This window comes from Lissotriton helveticus (genome assembly GCF_964261635.1).
Source record: "Lissotriton helveticus chromosome 1_1 unlocalized genomic scaffold, aLisHel1.1 SUPER_1_unloc_84, whole genome shotgun sequence".
In the NCBI taxonomy this organism is placed as follows: Eukaryota; Metazoa; Chordata; class Amphibia; order Caudata; family Salamandridae; genus Lissotriton; species Lissotriton helveticus.
Window position 1 is genome coordinate 529,804 of NW_027611730.1, and position 14,063 is coordinate 543,866.

The window sequence follows — 14,063 nt, forward strand, 5'->3', positions numbered from 1 at the left end:
GTACACGGTCAAGGTACAACAACAAACGTGTTAACACTGGGAATTTTAATGGAAAAATATAAAACAAGAAAACAGCCATTATATTTATGTTTCGTTGGTTTTAAAGCTGCCTTTGACTGCGTAAATAGGCAGATTTTATGGAGGAAACTGGATCGTTATGGCATTAGCTCCAGCCTTTTACATGCAATACAATTGTTATATACCGATACCTGGACAAGAGTCCGGCTAGGGAATGGCTCAAAGCTTGAGAGGGAAATAAAAAAAACTCAAGGCCTAAAGCAAGGGTGTGTTTTAGCTCCATATTTATTTAATCTATTTTTATCTGACTTTACCCTTGCAATGAACTAATTATACGCTGATGACGTCGTCCTGCTAAGCCAAACAAAGGTAGGACTGCAGCAATTAATAAACAAAAAATCAATGTATTCAATTGAGAACAAAATGACAATAAACTAAACCAAAACAAAAGTAATGGAAGTCAGTACCAAGAATCGGAAGGGCAGTCAATACAAATGGTCACACAAAAAGCGAGAGCTAGAAAAAGTTCAATGTTATAAATATCTTGGGATAGTGTTTGACGAGAAAGGATCTTTTTCATACCATAAAATGGAGATGAAGGAAAGAGCCAAAAGTCTACAAGGGGCTTTTCGCCTACTTTATAGCTTCTTGGGAGGCCCAACTTATACCCCATTAATACAAGTAATAAAAGCAAAATTGCTCCTGAGCCGTATATGGAAGTGAAATACTCGTGGCTTGATGCCGCCCAGGCGGCGTGCCCCAGCCCTGAGACGCTGGCGCTGCTTTGCCAAAAGCACACCGAATTCTCGGATGAAGCCGGCAGTGAACTGTCCTTCCTTGGTAGAGAGGGTCAAGCGCACCGCTTTGGGGAGAGAGACCGACCGGGGTGTACCCTTGCTAACCTCCTACATCCACCGCTCGCTGCCTCCTATATAACTGCTCTCAGTGATAGAGCCTGGACAGGACCACCTCTCCGGAAGATATTAAATCCCGTTTTCTCGACTTTTACTCTCACCTCTATTGTGTTGGCACTCCCTTGCCACGGTAGAAGTTCGACCAATATTTTGAGTCCTTCGCCCTCGTCTGGCTCGAAGACTACCATAGAAAATTTCTTGTTGAGCCATTCTCCAGGGAAGAAATATTGGGAGCCATCAACAGCTTACCTAGTGACAAGGCCTCTGGCCTGGATGGCCTGCCTGCCTCGTTTTACAAATTGTTCGCTGACATCCTGGAACCGCATCTGGAGGCCATGTATAATGAGTCTTTCGACACAGGCTATTCCCGCAGTCCCTGCGCGAAGCATTGATAAATTTGCTCCTTTAACCTGACATTCCTGCCGACCGTCATGACTCCTCCCGTCCTCTTTCCCTAATAAATATAGATAATAAAACCTTTGCCAAATCTCCCGGATCAATCTGGCTTCATACCTGGCAGGGCAACCTCACATAATCTTCGCACCATTTTCTCTTCCCGGCATCAAATTAACCATAACTTGCCGCCCGTGGCCACACTGCTCGACGCCACCAAGGCATTCGATACGTTGGAGTGGCCGTTCAGCATTCTACCGCGTATGGGTTTCAGTGCTCACTTTCTGCGTAATATCAAACTCCTTTACACCAGTTCCTCCGCACGTCTCCGCATTAATGGTCAGGTATCCGACCCAATCAACATTGCCCGTGGCACTCGGCTGGGGTGTCCGTTATCGCCCATGCTTTTTGCCATCGCCATGGAGCCCCTGGCTGCCAGGCTACGGCAGCACCATACACACAGGGGCATTGGTTTCTCTTCCAGCTCTCTCCTGGTCTAAATGTATGTGGATGACGTCACCCTATATGTCAGCCACCCCCAGGAAAACCTTAGCCCCCTGGTTCGGGAAATCATACATTTTGGCGGGCTTTTGGGCATCCAGATGAACTGGAGTAAGTCGGTCCTATTTCCCCTGACTGATACTACTGTCCCCTTCACACCAGACTTTCCATTCGTGTGGGCATCTGGCCCCACACACTATTTGGGCATCTGGTTAATTAGGGATTTGGATGAATTGTGGAGGTCAAACTTAGGGCGGGCTGTTGATTGGCTTGAATCCAGAATCCCTTTGTGGAGCCGACTGCCGCTATCCTTGGCTGGCCGTATCGCCATACCAAAAATGGTGGTCCTGCCTAAATTCCTCTATCTCTTCTTGAACATACCTATCCCCCTCACCTCTCATTTGTTTCGCAAACTTCGCTCTCTAGTCATTTCGCTTATTTGGGCAGGTGAACAACCCAGGGTGGCCTACGATATCCTCACTCTCCCTATGTCTGCCGGTGGGATGGATGTGCCTGACTTTCGGATCACCCAGATTTCCCTTCACTCCAGTCTTCCAGCATGTCCCGACACGCGGCGCGCTTGGGCCTGAGAACGGTGGGGGATCTGTACCTGGAGAATTTCTTTTACACTCTTCCAGAGTCTCCGGGGTTGCAGGACACGCTACTATTTTATCAGTTACGTGCCACTTGCCGCAAACTGCACTCCACATTGCCTCAGCCCCCGCCCACTCTCCCGGCTCTGGACTTCATTCATACTTCCACGTCGCCGCACAAGTTAGTCACCAAACTGTACGCTTTGTCCTTGGGGTCTGCCCTTATCTCATCGGATTGCGCAGACTTTGGAATTGACATTTCGGAGGCCGACTGGTTGTATTGCTGTAATCAAACCAAAAAGTTTTCCCCTAATTACCGGCTCCGCCTGATCCACTTCCAGTACTTGCACAGACTGTACCGCACCCCAGTGCTGCTCCACCGGTTCGGGCTCACCCCTGGAGATACTTGTATGCGTTGCGCTGCTCCATTTAACTTGGCTCTGCCCCAAGGTCTCTGAGTTCTGGCAGGCGGTGTGCTCCACCGTCTCTGACATCACCGGTACTGCAGTGCGCCCAGACCCTCCCCTGTGCCTTCTTGGCTTTGTTAAGTTTTGCCCTGATGCTTCCCGCCGCCTGATTTCGATGCTTTTGGTCCTCGCCAGACGTAGGATGGCCATCTGTTGGGGTCGGCAGCCTGCTCCTAGGGTCGAGAGTTGGTTGGAGGATGTCTCTCGATGCCAGACTCCTCTCTGAGTTTTGGGATTTAATGCCTGCCAGGTCCCGCCCTGTCGACATTTGGGCCCCCCTGGTCGTCTATCTCCTTTTCCGCTCCCACCCCAGCGGCGCTACCTCTACCGTGCTCCCCGCCGGCCCTGGGTCGGCGGCGGCCGCCGGTGTTGGTTAGTGAATGCTCCCACCTCCCCATCTGCACCCCTGCTGCTTTAGACTTTCATCTGTTATTGTGCTTCTATGCGTGCTTCCCCTTGGGAGGCTGTAGCCCTGGACTGTGGTTCTGTGACTTTGACATTCCTGGTTTTACTGAATTGCTGTAAACGTAACCCAATTGCAACTCAATGTCTGTATTGTAATTTATCTTCCTACCGCGCGCGGCGGTTCTGCACGGTGTATTGTGTCTGCCATGTTCATATTCCTTAATAAAGGTTTTTGAAAATAAAAATAAATAAAAAAAATGTCACTTTTAAAAGACAAAGAACTGTTTATTAAGAGATCCCACGCACGGATTGACGTAAATAATTAATTTACTCTCTTAATTTCTATGCAGGTAAGTACTTAATCAATAATAACTCAGATCGGATGAAAAAAGACAGAGTCCGTGGTGTTAGAGTTTCTAAGGGGTTTATTCCTCATAAAGGAATGGTTCTGATCAGGATATCATGTTCTGACCACCACAGGGGTGTCAGAAGGGATAGAGCGCTGCTGTTTATTTACAGTACATAGCTTATATACTTGAGTCATTTCATAAGGAATAATGCAAGAGGCGTAACAGCTGAGAGAAGACAAGATAACAGTATACATGTGATCACAATACGTAATTAGAAGGCGTAACTAGGCGTGAACTAGAGGTGTGTGCTAGAAACGTCACTGATAGGTGACGCAAGTGGGTGGCACCAAGGGGTGGTGCTAACAGAAATGTTGCAATGTCAGCAGAAATTGGAAACTTGGATGCGTGCGCAGCTGCATGACGTGTGATTGACGGGGTGCAGGGGACTTGACATTTACACTGACGGAAAGAGACAGAAGTCTGGCATGTCAGATCAACTTGTACTTCTATCATATCTGGTATCTGATGTTTAGGAACTATACTATCTGGGCGGAAAGGTCTCTAGGGCAGAAGCTATTCTATGCTAACTGTAGATGCGTGTATAAGCGCCTGAGTGTCTACATGAGAAGCGTGGGTGCACGGGGCCTTCCATGGAAGCTTGGCAACAGAGGCTATGAATTACTTGTATTAAGACAGGTCGGACCTTTGGCTCTGCAGCTGGGGAGGATGTTTACAGGATCTAGTAGGCAGGAATGCATTCTCGAGGAGCGGAACAGATAACTCGAAGGTTATAGTCAGTCTTGGCAGAAAGCAGGCTGAGCTGAGCGCGAGGGGCCGCGCTGAAAGTAAGTCAGAGTTCACGGGTACAGAGGTAGCCTGGGCAGAGGCGGGAGCCACAAAAAGAGGCTCGGTAACAGAAATTCAGGGCCTACTCAATCAGAGCAGGAAAAACATGTAGAGTGTACTACAAAAAGACGGTGGCATAGCATACTTAGGAACAGACTATATATTCCATTCAGGGTGGATCTGAAAGAGGACAAGTTAACGGTGGACGCAAATGTATTTGCGTCTTCATAGCTGGCACAGGAGGGAAGTTACATGTACTTTAAGCTGATACATGGAGTCGGTGGGGTACGCGCTAGGGAACATAACATGACCATAAATTTAATTTTCCTCATTCCCTCCTTGTTCCCTACGGACCCTTCATGATATATCGATCCTCATGAATCGATCAGTCTGTTCTTGTAACATCATTTGTTCTTCTTTCTTTCGTTCACGTTTTGAGAGACAACTGGAATGTTCAATACAAGAGGTGGCACACAGTCCACAAATCGCTGGCCCACACTGCAGGCACAGGCAGCAACTGAATACTAGGACTAGGCCAATGCCTAGGAAGGATAGGATCTTCCATCCCCAAGCTGTTAACGTTGTCCAGAACCAACCGGACCAAGTCCAGGTGCCTGGATTCTGATGTATCTGATTTGCAATTTTATGGAGACGGGTGATAGCTTGATATACAGATGGTGCGTTCTGTGGTATGAAAACACAGCAACTTGACCCGATGACCTTACAGGCTCCACCTCTATCTGCCAAGATGACGTCAATTACAAGACGATTCTGAAGGACAACAACCCGCATGGCGGACTGCTCTTCTGTTAAGTTACCTAAGGCGGAGGCAGTTTCATTTACTACTGCTTCGAGTGTTCTAGTTAGTCTGCGTATTAATTTACTATTCTGGACAGGTCCTAAAAAGAAAAAGAATCCTTTATTAAAATCAGTGTACTGTTCCCATGCCGTTTCTGTGTAGTCGACAAGTGGGATATCTCTTCTGGGTCTATTCTTTACTAGATTGGTATTTCTATGGTAATCAGGAGGAGCTAGAAAAACAGGTGGCAGAAGGAATGCAATGTAACAGGTACCATCCCAATCTGGAGGTAGACGTATGTATGCGGTATGACCACAAACAAAGTAAGAGTGACTGATAGCTTTAAAGGATGATTTACCATGATCACTGAATTCGACCACAGTAGTGCATTTACTATGACCTAAGTGTACTGAACCTTTCTTCTTGATACATAATCCACCGGTAACTGGCAGTACTGACATAATGGGTAGAACTGGTGCAGATTCGGATTCGACGGTGAGAATCATAAGGCTAATTGTATAATTACCTAATCCATATACTTCATTTTCTAGATCAGTTCCTATTCTAGTGGGAAGTCCCTCCTTATCTGGGTAACAGACATCTAGTAGGACTAAGTTCAGGTTTCCCCAAACCCAACCCCCATCGAAAACAGCAATATCGGGATCTAAAGAATTAATTATTTTAAACCATGCCCCACAGGAGCCATTGTGAGTGAACGGATACGGAAAGAGGGGCAGAGCTCCCTTGAAGTTCTGGAAGGGAGGGAGTCGGCCACATATCCAGCAATCTGTAGCATTGTTAGTCTGATGAGAATGATGTAACATACTAATGAATGTATTGTTGCGCAGCGCAAGTCTGTAGGAAAGCTCGTGAGGAGGTAACTCGCTAAAAGAGTGTTCAGCAGATACATTGTAAGCAGAATGTTCACGCTTGAAAATAGGATAATAGATAGGCAAAACGATACTAGTAATGATGATTAGAACACTGAGAATAAACATGATTAATAGTGTCACTATGCAGTGACTACAAAGCGATTTACAATATGTATGTTTCTTTGCTTCTCTCTCTCTCTCTCTATCTCGATCTAGGGGATACATGTCAGGGACTATTTAACCGATTCACCTAGGGGAGGACTTAAACAATTAAACTGTCTGACTTGCTAGATCGTAGTTTCATGCGGTATTGTTCTTGAGGAGTCTTTTCTCGTTTAGATTCGTTAAAGTCTATTAACTTGGCATAGTGTTTGGTGGGGGTGGACGAGCCTTGGTCAGGTTTCAGTCCGGCAAACTTTTTTATGTGGCTCGAATGAACCCACCCCTTTCTTCCCTCGATCTTGACGGCCGTCCTTGTTGTCAGAAGAACGGTCTTCGGAGACTTCCAGCGGGGCTCCAACGGACTTTTCCTGTCGAAGTTGCGGACAAGTACAACGTCACCAGGACGGATGTCATGTGGCTTTACATCAGTGTTGTCAGGAAAGGCTGCGGCAACCTGTGAACGACATGATTGGAGTGCAGACATCAAGGAGGCAAGGTAATCTGTCAACATGTTAGAATCAACATCAGTAATCTTTTTCGGAATGGGCGTCCCCCACATATTCGGTGGTCTACCAAAAACCACCTCGTACGGAGATAGCCCTGATCTCGAATGGGCGACCATTCTCATGTAGAATAGTGCCACTGGCAGGGCGACTATCCAGTCGACCCCTTTTTCCTGACATATTTTGGCAAGGCGGATCTTTAGTGTCTGGTTATGCCTTTCTACAAGGCCTGCTGCTTCTGGGTGTCGGACACAATGGAACTTCCACTGGTATCCTAGTAATAAGGAAACTTCTTTCATTAATGCAGACGAGAATGGCTGACCGTTATCTGAATACACGACACGAGGCAAACCGTATCGTGGGAAGAATTCACGAACCAGCTGCTTGGCAGTGGTCGGAGCAGTGTAATCTGGGACTGGATATGCTTCGGTCCAGCGGGACAGAGCACAGACAACTACGAGGACATATTTAAAACCTCGACAACGGTCCATCTGGATATAATCCATCTGGAGGACTTCAAAAGGGTGATCGGGAGGATGAAATCCACCTTGCTCTACAGGGACGCTTTTACCTGGATTGAACTGACAACAGATCATGCAAGTACGCACTTTCTGTTTTGCTGCTGCTCGTAAGTGTTTATTGGTCCAGAGATTTTGCAAACTGTCTAACATTGCTTTCTCGCCTAGATGTGCAGGACTATGTGCTGTATTTATCATGACTTGAACCATTGAGTCAGGGAGAAACCATGTAGATTTTCCCTTCGTCATCCAACCTTGATCTGTTTGGATCCCTCCTAGTTCGATCCATTTCTTTATTTCTTCTGGAGTAGCATGTGTCTGAATGTCAATAACATCTAGTGTGGGATCCCTGACTGTCATACAATTTGTCGGTCCTATTGTCTTTGTCGTATCTGTTGTCTGAGTGTGAGTCAGTGCTGTATGTTTTGCGGTCTGATCTGCCAGGTCGTTACCCTGGGAAACAGAATCTGTGACTTTAGTATGTGCTTTACACTTCATAACGGATATGGCTGTAGGCAGATGTATTGCTTCTAACAGTGCTTGAATGAGAGGACCATGCTGTATCTTTGTACCATGAGAGGTCAGGAAACCTCGTTCTTGCCAGAGCATGCCGAAGTCGTGTACGACTCCGAACGCATAGCGGGAATCAGTGTATATGTTAACATTTCTGTTCTTGGCTAGAATACAGGCTCGGGTCAGAGCAATGAGCTCTGCTGCTTGAGCAGACAGTGTATCAATACGATGTGTTTCTTTAACTTCAGTTTCAGTGGTCACGGCATACGCGGCCACTAACTCTCCTGTACTTGTTCGCATACATGAACCATCCACATAAAGTGTCAGGTCTGCATTTGTCAGCGGAACATCTGTTAAATCTTGTCGGGGCTTTGTTACTGCATTAATGATTTCAATGCAATCATGCGGGACTTGATCTGTGAAAACTATAGGTAACAGTGTTGCTGGGTTCAGGATACTGCAACGTCTGATTTCTATGTGTGGCTGGAATAATGTCAATTCGTAACCTGTCAGTCTTGCTATAGTCAAGTGTTGAGTCTGGGTTCTGTTTAACAGAACCTCTACAGAATGTGGAACTTGTACTGTTAACTGGTGACCTAAAACAATTGAATCGCTTTGTCTGATTGCTAACGCTGTTGCTGCTACTGACTTTAAGCATGCAGGGAGTCCCTGTGCTACTGAATCCAATGTACTTGAAAAATAAGCGCAAGGCTTATGTGAACCTGCTTGATCTTGAGTGAGGACAGACAACGCTGTACCATCACGTTCTGTAACAAAAAGTGTAAACGGTTTGCTGTAACATGGTGTCGCTAAAACTGGTGCTTGGCATAATGCTTTCTTTAATTCCTCAAAGGCTTGTGTGTGTTCCTGAGTCCAAGGGAGGACAGGCGAAATTGCTGCCTCCTGTGTCGTTAACTGGATGAGTGGTTTAGCTAGAAATGCATATTGAGGAATCCATTGTCTGCAGTACGAGGTGAGGCCTATGAAGGCCCGCACTTCCTTTTGTGTCTGGGGTCGGGGCATATTTACAATTAACTGAATGCGATCGGGAGTGAGCTGTCTCCCCACTTTGGACAGCAAGTGACCCAAGTACACAACTTGCTGAACACAGAATTGTAGCTTCGAAGGAGACACCTTGTGTCCCTTGTCGGCCAGAAAATGTAAAACTGTCAATGATGCTTGTTCACATTCGGGCTCACTTCGTGCGGTGATCAGTAGATCATCGACGTATTGCAGTAAAGCAGTATTAACTGGCATTTGAACACAATCTAGTTGTCTTTTCAGTGCTTGACTATAGATGCTGGGGCTTTCTGTAAATCCTTGAGGTGCGCGGCAAAATTTGAAACTTCGTCCATTTAAACTGAATCCGAAGAGATATTGGCTCTCTGGATCAATAGGTACACTGAAGAAAGCGTTCTTGAGATCGATTACGGAAAAGAACGTCGCTTCTGAATCAATAGCAGTCAATAGGGAAGAGATATCGGGGACCACAGGATACTGGGGTACAATGCATTTGTTCAGCTCTCGAAGATCAATCACCAGCCGATATACTGGCGGTGCATTGGGGTCTGTACGTTTAAGAATTGGAATGATAGGTGAATTACAGATATTGGAGTCGGTCTCTACGACCACTCCTAGGGCAATAAGCTCTTCAATGATTTTCAGTAAAGCCACTACAGCATCGGGTGGTAACTTGTATTGTCTGATTCTGGGTAGAACAACACCTGTCTTGAGTGTAACACGGTATGGAGTGATATTCATACAACCTACATCAGCTGGGCCTTTTGCCCATAAGTAATCTGGTACATTTTTCAATCTGACATCAAAATCACGTAAAACATAATGACCCTTGAAATCCCTCAGAAAAAGTCTGACTCCCTCCGGGGAACAGCATATGACAGCTCCTAGAGCCTTCAGTGTTTTAATTCCTAACAGATTCTCTGGACATGATTTCGTAAGTAACAAATCTGTAACACGTGATAATGGACCCACAGCTAGTGGTACTGGTTCTGAAACTTCGTTTACAATAGGCTGTCCTGAAAAACCAAGGGAAACATTCTGTGAGCCTGAGAGGGGTGCCCCTGGGACTTCATTGTGACTGATTGTAGTGCGACTTGCCCCTGTGTCAATTAAAAACTTTCTATCTTTTCCCAATACGTGACTGTGTACATAAGGACCTTCTTGATCTACAGGAATTTCAATAAGAGGCAAACCACCTTCCCTCTCTAGGCTGTTTCATGTGTATCGCTGATACTCTGGGTAAGCAGATTGGGCATACTGGTACATCTGTTGTGAAACGTGTTGAGTCGCGGCAATGGGCTGTGGCTGCGGTACCGCTACGGTCTGTGCTGTCTGTGACGAAGCATGCATAGGCTGTGTATTCTGTGAAGTCTGTTGCTGAACCTGATCTTGTCTAGGCGGATGCGGTCTTTCTTTAGTTTTACCTGTTGAGATGTTGTGTTTCAGGACTGGGCATTCATGTACATAGTGACCTGGCTGCTTGCAATAATTACATGTCCCTTTAACGGGAGCTGTATTGTGACTTGTCTGGGCCCTACCTTTTCTCTGACCGTCGGATGGGACCGTCTGAGCTACTAACATTTTCATTTTCGTGTCTTTCATACGTTTCTGTTCCTGATCTTGTTCTTCCCTAATTCTGTTCTGGTGATACTGTAACATTTGTAACATCTGGGATGGCGTATTTGCCTGCCAAGTACTTTCAACCTTGTACACTCTATTCTTGACTAACGGTAGGGAATTCTCGACTAGTTTTGATACAAAAAGATGTGGATATGACTCGCTACTTGGTTGTAGGCCACTATTTATAATGAAACATTTCTCGAATCTGGAATAGAAGTCACTAGTATCTTCATCATGTTTCTGTTTACAGGACGAGATGGCGTCCCAATCTTCCTTTCTAGTTGTCAATAATCTTGGCAAAACCTGTACTATTAATCCGGGCAATGCTTTAGTCTTATCCCCAAGGCCTACCCCTGGGACACGTTTGCTTTCTTCGTCTTCTATTTCTGCCCATGCTATCTTTGACTCTCCCACCTCCCAATCCTTTTCCTTTAATTTCTCGTAAATGCCCGTGGGCAACAGTACTTTTAACATTTTCATAACATCATCATACGTGTAATCTCCCATCAACAACATGTCTTTAAGCTCTCTGTGGAAACCTGCAGGGTCTTTATCATGACACGGAACTAGTTTCTTCATTTCTAACAGTTCTAACTTACTCAGTGGTGTGTGAACATACACACGCCTCAGGACTTGATCTGCACCCATAACTGGGTGTACTTCTCGCAAGGGATTCTGACTTTCAATGCCACCACCGCATTGCATGTGGTACGTTTTTCTTTCTGGAGGCGGGGCGGGAACATATTCAGAGCTTATGAAAGTGTTATATTTATGTCGTTGTTCTAGAATCATCTGTATTAACTTGGTGCTGAAACCTCTCCATCTATCCATGAGTAATGCTTCTAATGTTTCGTGTAAGGGACCTGGATCGGAATGATGGTTTCGGAACTTGATAAGAAGGTGCTGAATCATGTATACACCTGCTAATTTCTGCTCGTCTGGGGAAAGGTTCAAGAATGTCTGTGCTAATGTGTCATCATTATATATGTCTGGGTTTTCGGCCCATAACACGGCTGACCGGGCTAGTTCTTGTTCATCCATAGAATTGAGTACATGGTACCCCATTCGGTCTCGAAGCCTTTTATCAGTTTCCTGGAACTGGTGTTCAGAAGAATTCGGATTTGTTAACGCAGAGAAAAAAACTCTCCTGCTTTCTGGACGGATGCCTTTCCTAAGGTAGTTTCCCTTACCTACATATGCTATAATATCTGTGGTCTTTCCTGGTTCTGCCAGTTCTTCTTCCTCCTCGGAGGAAGCTTTTTCATTTTCCTTTTCGTGAATCTCTATCACTACTTTTCTAATTTTCTTGTACATACTGGCTACGCAAGTCCCCTTATCATGCTTTCCTTCGGCTATATTTTGACCCCACTTGTTTAGTGCATCTAACTCGCTTTGATCTGTCTCGGGCCTGTCTCGTTCTCTTATTAGACAATTTATGAAAAATCGTAGTATCTGTGCTTGAATGTCAACTTTCTGACGCTCCATGGCGTCCTTAACACTATCAGGGTCTTTACCTGTCTGAATGAACTGATATATTCTGTCTAGGCGCTCCCTCATTCCTGAAAATAACATCAGGAAATCAGTAGCAGCTCTTAACCGGAGTGAGGCCATCATCATTCTATCGTCTTTGCCGGGTACTGGATCATATCTGCAAACTGAAAGTTTTTCTTTGAGTATGTCTAGACGTGGTGACTTGAACGTGAGAGGACTCTGCATATCCCTAACGTTTAATCGGTGTGTCGGTGGTGGGGTGTGAAAACCCCCTGTCGCACCTTCTGAAGCGGATGCTTGGGCATTATCTCTCTGCGGAGTCTGTATCTGAACTTGAATTTGTCGTTTAGTAGGATCAGGAAGGACTGGTCTCGGTAGATCTATCTTGAGTCTGGGAAGTGGTGGAGCTGGCGGAATATGGTCTTGGGGCGGGTTACCACCCCCATCCCTGTCGTTAGGCAGGGTGCGGACAGGCAGATTGGTGTAAGCTGGTGCTACATCCTCTAAGTATGAATTCAGGAATATGTCTTTAGTGGTCTTATGCTTTACTTTAGTCGGTACTAATGGTGGCGGTAAGTTTTTCGGTATATCTGAAATGGCCTCAGGTGTACCTTCGGCCGCGAGATACATTCCGTTCACAAGATTATTTCGGGCACGGTCTATTTGTTCTGTCTTTACTCGGATTCCTTCGGTAACTAATTCATTTTCTTGAGCTTTATCTGATTCTTTAAGTCTGTCTTCTCTACGGAGTGCTTTCTCAGCACGCTTACGTGATTCCTTACGCCAAAATTCTATGGCGTCTTTCTGAGATTGTCTAGCTTTCTTTTTCCATAACGCTTCTTCTACCTTCATGATGCACTCGGCATCCCATGTTCCGGTAACAGGCCATCTGTGTCTTTCGTCTAGGTGTTTGGTGTAATCGGCCCATAAATCTAGATATATTATGGCATCTAAGCCATGCTTGTTGTACATAAAATGGCCGGGAGTGTCCCTAGGGGGAATAGGAATTTCTTCCTCCAGTATCCCTTTCCTAGTTCCTATCTGTCTTAACTTGTTGAAAAACGGCATTTTGCTTACTTATTTCTGAGTGCTTGATCCTTGTTACTTAATACTGGTCACAGCTAGTCGATACAAGAAACACAATAATGCACATTAAACAGTCACATTCATACCACGACATTAATCACATAAAACATTTAAAGACATAGATGACTACCCCCTATACTTGATGTACTGCTCAACAGTACAGATACACTGATGTAACAGTGCAGAAATTCGGAATACTAGATATACTGCTAAACAGTACAGATACACTGTGCAGACCGGACTTGCGTACCCAAACCCGTCTTGATACGACCCAGCAATGGTACTCACCGGGAAGCACGGAAACAGAAGGCCTCGGAAAACTTCGACTGGACTCGACTCGGTACTTCGGAAAACTTCGGAAAACTTCGGAAACCTGGTGGGCCTCTTGACACCGCGGACCTTGCTTCTTTCGGCTAGGCTCTGGTCGGGATCCTCCGCACTCCTCACCGCCTCGTCTGGGCACTGATCGCAGTCTTCGTCACCTCCTTGGGTCAGAGGGAGATGCAGGAAATCCTGCCAGTACACGTGTATTCCATCTAACTGATGGCAGGGGACAGAGCTTGCAACGCACCAACCGGCGCGTGAGGTGGGGGAGGAGTCCCTGTTCGGGCGCCAAAATGACGTAAATAATTAATTTACTCTCTTAATTTCTATGCAGGTAAGTACTTAATCAATAATAACTCAGATCGGATGAAAAAAGACAGAGTCCGTGGTGTTAGAGTTTCTAAGGGGTTTATTCCTCATAAAGGAATGGTTCTGATCAGGATATCATGTTCTGACCACCACAGGGGTGTCAGAAGGGATAGAGCGCTGCTGTTTATTTACAGTACATAGCTTATATACTTGAGTCATTTCATAAGGAATAATGCAAGAGGCGTAACAGCTGAGAGAAGACAAGATAACAGTATACATGTGATCACAATACGTAATTAGAAGGCGTAACTAGGCGTGAACTAGAGGTGTGTGCTAGAAACGTCACTGATAGGTGACGC

At 45.6% G+C, this 14,063-nt stretch overlaps 1 protein-coding gene and 1 long non-coding RNA gene across 3 annotated transcripts in view; both read right to left on the reverse strand.

Annotated features, from left to right (window-relative positions):
* LOC144806550 (uncharacterized) overlaps nt 1–14,063 on the reverse strand; it is a 365,216-nt gene that overhangs the window by 237,014 nt on the left and 114,139 nt on the right. The gene's annotated exons all lie outside the window — the stretch shown is intronic.
* LOC144806546 (uncharacterized) overlaps nt 3,707–14,063 on the reverse strand; it is a 58,573-nt gene continuing 48,216 nt past the window's right edge. Inside the window, exon 4 of the long non-coding RNA XR_013605828.1 lies at nt 3,707–6,774. This is a non-coding gene — a long non-coding RNA (uncharacterized LOC144806546). The remainder of the gene's footprint in view (nt 6,775–14,063) is intronic.